The sequence below is a fragment of the Penaeus japonicus genome, unplaced genomic scaffold, assembly GCF_977035675.1.
Source record: "Penaeus japonicus unplaced genomic scaffold, GWHDUDI00000001_assembly GWHDUDI00000023, whole genome shotgun sequence".
NCBI classification, from domain to species: Eukaryota; Metazoa; Arthropoda; class Malacostraca; order Decapoda; family Penaeidae; genus Penaeus; species Penaeus japonicus.
Window position 1 is genome coordinate 794,774 of NW_028234425.1, and position 6,426 is coordinate 801,199.

The 6,426-nt window shown below is 31.2% G+C and overlaps 1 protein-coding gene across 1 annotated transcript in view; it reads right to left on the minus strand.

Moving 5' to 3' along the window:
* The window catches only part of LOC122243871 (neuropeptide SIFamide receptor-like), a 31,994-nt gene that overhangs the window by 7,203 nt on the left and 18,365 nt on the right, over positions 1–6,426 (minus strand). The gene's annotated exons all lie outside the window — the stretch shown is intronic.

A 6,426-nucleotide genomic window follows, 5' to 3' on the forward strand; every position in this document is an offset into this window, starting at 1 on the left:
ATAATATATTATAACTATATATATATCATATATGTGTTGTTGTGTGTGTGTGTGTGTTGTTGTGGTGTGGTGTGTTGTGTGTGTATGTATATATATAATACAAATATATATATATATGATGTCATACCATACATATATTATATATATATAATATATATATATATATATATATATAATATATATATTAATATATACATTATATATATTGTGTTGTATGAGTGTGTGTGTGTGTGTATGTATGGTGTGTATATGTGAGTGGTGTGTATGGCGTGTGTTGTCGTGTGTGTGTGTGTGCGTGTTGGTTGTGTGTGTGTGTGGTGTGATGAGGTGGGTTGTGTGCGTGTGTGTGTTTGTGAGGTGGTGTATGTGTGTGTGTGGTGGTGAATGTGTGGCCGCGGAGGTGTGTATGTATGTATGTGTATGTTTATGTGCATATATATACACATATATTACGTTTGAGATATGGGAGGTTATGAGTTCCTTTGGAAACTAGCAAGGAAAAATATATAACCATAGAGGTATTTGGACCATCGCATTCCAATAAGAATTCCTGTTGTGTGGAATTCCTGAAATAGACATATTTCCCTGTCTACCTCTTTTTGTTTTTGTTTTTTTTTTTTTTTTGTTTTTCTTTTTTTTTTTTTTTTTTTTTTTTTTTTTTTTTTTTTTTTTTTTTTTTTTTTTTTTTTTTTTTTTTTTTTTTTTTTTTTACTATAGATATATATATCGATATAAGATAGGGATATAGATAGTATATATAAACTATATTATTATATAAAAATAGATATATAAATAAACATAGAATAGAACGTATATAGAATAGATACTGATCACGGGATATACGATATAGACGGATTTAGGTTGATTACGACTTATTCGATATAGCTATAAACATAGATAAAGATACGGATATAGATATAGCTATAAACATAGATATAGATCTGTTTGGTATAGATATAGACAGACAGATAGAAAGACAAACAGGCAGACAAATCACCAGACATAATTTGTACTAATTATTACGCAATAATTAGTCCTAAACAATGCCTTCCGTTAGGCTAATAATAATAATTTTTCAAAAGTCAAATCACACACAGACACGAAAAGAAAATATCCATCGCCATAAATATTACTCCCACCAATAACTTCACTCTAAAGATATTCATTTTCCATCCGGTTGACTTGTCTGCAAAACCTATTATGCAATGAATTAGATCGTTGAAGCTGTAAACATTTTTAGGGGGGACTTTCGCAGGATTTCCATGTCAAGAGAATTTATGAGGAAGAAGGTACGTGTGAGGAGATGGATGGAAAGGAGGGAAGGAGGGAAGGAAGGAATGAGGGAGGACGGTGGTAGGGAGGGGAAGGAGGGAGGTAGGGAAGGATGGAGGAAGGGAGGAAGGGAAGGGAGGATGGATGGAATGAGGGATGGAGGGAGGATGGAGGGAATTAGGGAAGGAAGGAATGAGGGAGGACAGTGGTAGGTAGGGGAAGGAGGGAGGGGAAGAGCGGGGGGAAGGAGGAGGGGATGAGAGAGAAGAGAGGGGAAGAGAGAGAAGGAGGAGGGAGAAAGAGAGGAGGAGATGGAAGAGGAGGAGAGGGGGAGAGAGAAGAGAGGGAGGGAAGGAGGGATTGGAGGACGGGAGGAGGAAGGGAGAAAGGGAGGAAGGAAGGAGGGATGGAGGGAGGAAGGAAGGAGGGAGGAAGGAGGGAAAAAAGGATGGATGGAAAAGAGGAAGGAAAGAAGAAAAGATGGAAGGAACGAACACAGGAAGGAAGGAGGGAGAGATACAGAAGGAGAGAAAGAAAGAAGGAATGAATGAATGCAGGAAGAATGTAGGAAGAAAGGATGAAAAAAAAAAATATAGCGAAAGCATGAAAGAAAGAAAGAAACAAGAAGAAAAAATAAAAAGAGGCAATTGAGAAAAGGGAAGGTGTAGAATGTCAGAGGAACAAGAGAAAAAGACAAAAGGCAAAATAAAAATAGGAATTAGATCCAGAGATTTGCATGTCAAGGGAATATCAAGAAGAAAAAACGAATAAAAAAAAAACATCGGAAAGACAAGGCGTTGAGGAGGAGGGGGGCTGGGGGGTGGAGGGAGGGGGTTGTATGCTTAAAATGATTATAATTCTATTTATCCATTTTATGTTTTATTATCATAATTTTTATTATTATTATCATCATTATTATTACTATCATTTTTATTTCTATTATTATCATTATTATTGTTGTTGTTGTTGTTGTTGTTATCATTATTGTTATTATTATCATTATCATTGTTGTTGTTATGTTGTTGTTGTTGTTATCATTAATATCGATCATTATTATCATTGTTGTTGTTATTGTTGTTGTTGTTGTTATCATTATCATTATTATTATCATTATTATTGTTATTATTATTATCCTCATCATCATCATTATTATTATTATTTTCTTCTTTATAATCCATTATCATTATTGTTATGACAACTCATATCCTTGCTATAATTATTTTTAATGTTTATTATCATCATTATATATTGTAATTATTCTTATCATTACTTTTGTTCTTATAATTACCATTATCATTGCTGTTATCATAATTGTTATCATTATCATAATTTTTATCCATTATCCTTATCATCATCATTATTTTTCCTTTGCATCGTTATCAACATCATCACTATAAGCATTCTAACATTTTACAATGAATCACGTATTCAAACATTATTCACGTCTCGATTTACCATTATTGCAACGAATTTGCAATCGTCTCTCGTTATAATTCAAAAACGATATGAGAATATTATTGCATGAGAGGATTTCACATCATAAAATAAAATGTCTTATTTCTGGAGCGAGATAGATGCGAACTGTGAACAGAAAGCTTTTAACTTCATTGCAAACCTCAAATTCATTGCAACATTAAATCAAAGTTAAAGGACAAAAAGCAAGAAGACAAAGCTGGTGCAGCAAAGATTGCAAATTCAACGTTCATGTGCTGTGATATATATATATATATATGATGTCTTGAAGTTATGATTGCAATTCTCATGATGGATATTATAATAATGGTGATGGTATTGATAATATCAGTAATAATGTTAAAAATAATAATAATGGTAAAAATTATACACACACACACACACACACACACACACACACACACACACACACACACACACACACACACATATATATATATATATATATATATATATATATATATATATATCTATAGATATATATACATATATATATATACTTATTAATGTATATTATATATATATATATATATATATACTTATTTATACATTATATAATATATATAATATAATATATGTTATATATATATATATAGTATATATATATAATATATACTATATATTTATTATATATATTATATGTATCTATAAATGTATATATATTTATATATAATATATATATATATATTTATATATATACATATATTCATATATATATATATATATATATATATATATATATATCTATATATATATATATATATACATATATAGATATATATATATATTATATATATAAATAAATATATATATATATTATAAACCTATATATATATATATATATTATATAGTATATAAAAATATATATATATATATATATGATATACATATATATATATAGTATATATAATAAATGTAAATATATATGTATATAATATATCTATACTAGATAAATTTATATACATATATATACATATATACATATATATATATATATATATATATATATATATATATATATATATATATATATATAAGAATAATACCTATACCAATAATAAAACACTAATAAAAATGATAATCATAGCAATAATAATAAAATAGTACTCTTAATAATGACAATGATGATAATAACAATAATAATAATGATAACAACAATAGTAATAATGATAATGGTGATGATGAAGATAATAACCAAAAATGATTTAAGAATATGTAACTCTAAATGCATCAGCAATAAAGATCATAATAAAAGTGATATTAAAAGCAACAAAAATCATCACACTATTCTCATTTATATAAAGAGAGAGGAAAAAAAAAATATATATATATAAAAAAGTTGCAAGATTCACTAAACTAAACTAAACTAAGTGATATTAAAAGCAACAAAAATCATCACACTATTCTCACTTATATAAAGAGAGAGGAAAAAATATATATAAAAAAAATAGTTACAACATTCACTAAACTCCAAACTGTTTCACTAATATATTCAAACGCTACTTTGCTTGCTTCCCGAACCTCGCTTAATTGAGATGTTGGATAATTGCAACACCGCACCTTCTTGGAAACGACTTCCTGCCAGTATCCTTGCAATGCTAACTATTCCTTCCTTTGATCCAACGAGGATTCCTTATCTCGCAGCAAATCTCTGCAACATTTTTTCTTTCCCTTTTGATTATGCAAATGAGATCGGTAATCGGCTCTTGCAAAAGGAATATGAAGTAATGGTCTTGGTGCTTTGTATAATTTCGATATTCGGGTGAGGTGTTTTTTCTTGTCGAGATGGTGTGCAAGAAGATGGGTGTGAATTATGCAACGTTGCTCATTCATTCTTCGGCTGTCTCTACTTTTTTTCTCTCTCTATCTCTCTATCTAGCTATCTGTCTATCTATCTATCTATCTATCTATCTATATATCTATCTACTTGTCTATCTATCTATCTATCTCTACCTGTCTATTTCTATTTATCTATCTCATCCATCTATCCATCCATCCATCCATCCATCCCTTCCCCCATCCATCTTCTCTCTTTTCTCCCTCTCTCCCTCACTCCCTCCCTCCCTCCATCCATCCATTAACCCATCCATCCATCCATCCATCCATCCCTCTCTTCCTCCCTTCCTCCCTTCCCCCATTCATCTTTTCTCTTCTCTCCCTCACTCCCTCCCTCCCTCCATCCATCCATTCATCCCTCCCTCACTCCCTCCCTCCATCCATCCATCCATCCCTCTATCTATACACCCATCCTTTCTCTTCTCTCCCTCCCTTCCCTCCACCCCCTCTCCCCCTCTCTGTCCCTCCCTCCCTCCAGCCCCTCCATCACTCCACCCTTACTCTTCTCTCCCTCCCTTCCCTCCACCCCTCTCCCCCTCTTTCTATCCCTCTCCCCTTTTCCTCTCGCACTTCTCCCTTTTTTTTTCTCTCTCTCAACAAGAGCCTTGGAAATTCATTTCGTGATAATAGCCTTAACGTTTGAACTCCCTCGATCTCTATTGATATTGCAATCAACGTGTCAATGACATGTTGAATATTTGCCTCTGCAATGCTGTATTCAGGTGTGTTCAGGGGTCTTCCTATAATGAATCGGATTTTCTATAGACTTCTGTTAATGTTTATTTTGTTATGTATTGTTTAGTGGTGATTGCTGTTTATCCTGTTTATGGCTATGTTATTCCTGTGTTGATCTTGTCCTGTTGTTTGATTTGATTTCTGTTCCATTGTTGAGCGATTTATTTATTGTTCATGTGATATTTTTTTTTTTTTTTTTTTAAAGATGATAATTGTTCGTGTTAATAGGATGGTTAACGATCGTGGAAAAATATATTTCCTTTTATTTTTCCTTTTAAGGGAGCGAAACTGTAAAATTATTTATCCTTTTGATCTCAATTGAACATTATAATTCGTGATTATGATAATGATGATGAAAATTATGATACTGATAATGATAATCGTATTATAATACTGATAATAATGATATTGATGATAATAATGATGATACTAGTAATGATAATGATAATGGCATTGATAGTGATAATAACGATAATATGATGATGTTGATCATAATGGTAATAATGAAAGTAATGCTAATGATAATGAAAACTAAGCAAGAACAGCAATTAAAACAAAAATAATAACGATGATAAAAGATAACAACAACAATAATATCAATAATGTCGATAACAAAAATAACGATCATAACAATATCAAAAATAAAGATAAGAAATACAATTTTAAAAAAATACAAAAAAGACAACAAAACCAACATCTGAACAAAAAAAATGAAAAGGCAAAAAAAAAAAAATGTTCAAGCCCGGAAGAGGAAGCAGCTACGCCCAGCTGTTTCCCCTAACCGGGATGAGCAAAAGGCTAGACGTCTAAACACTTAACTCCCAAGTAAACACAGGGAACCTTCAACACACACTCGACAATAACTAAGTGATTATCTTATGAAAACAAAGAAGTTCTTAACACTTGAAAGAGGTCCAACTCGGCTGGTGCTTACGGCATGTTATAGCATTGATTATATTACCGTGATTACGCGTGGCCTTTTTAAATAGCGGTGTTTGGCGTGCGCTTTGTACGTATGGTCTGTGTGCGTGTAAAGGTGTGTGTGTGTGTGTGTGTGTGTATAAATATAAATATATATATATATATATATATATATATAGAGAGAGAGAG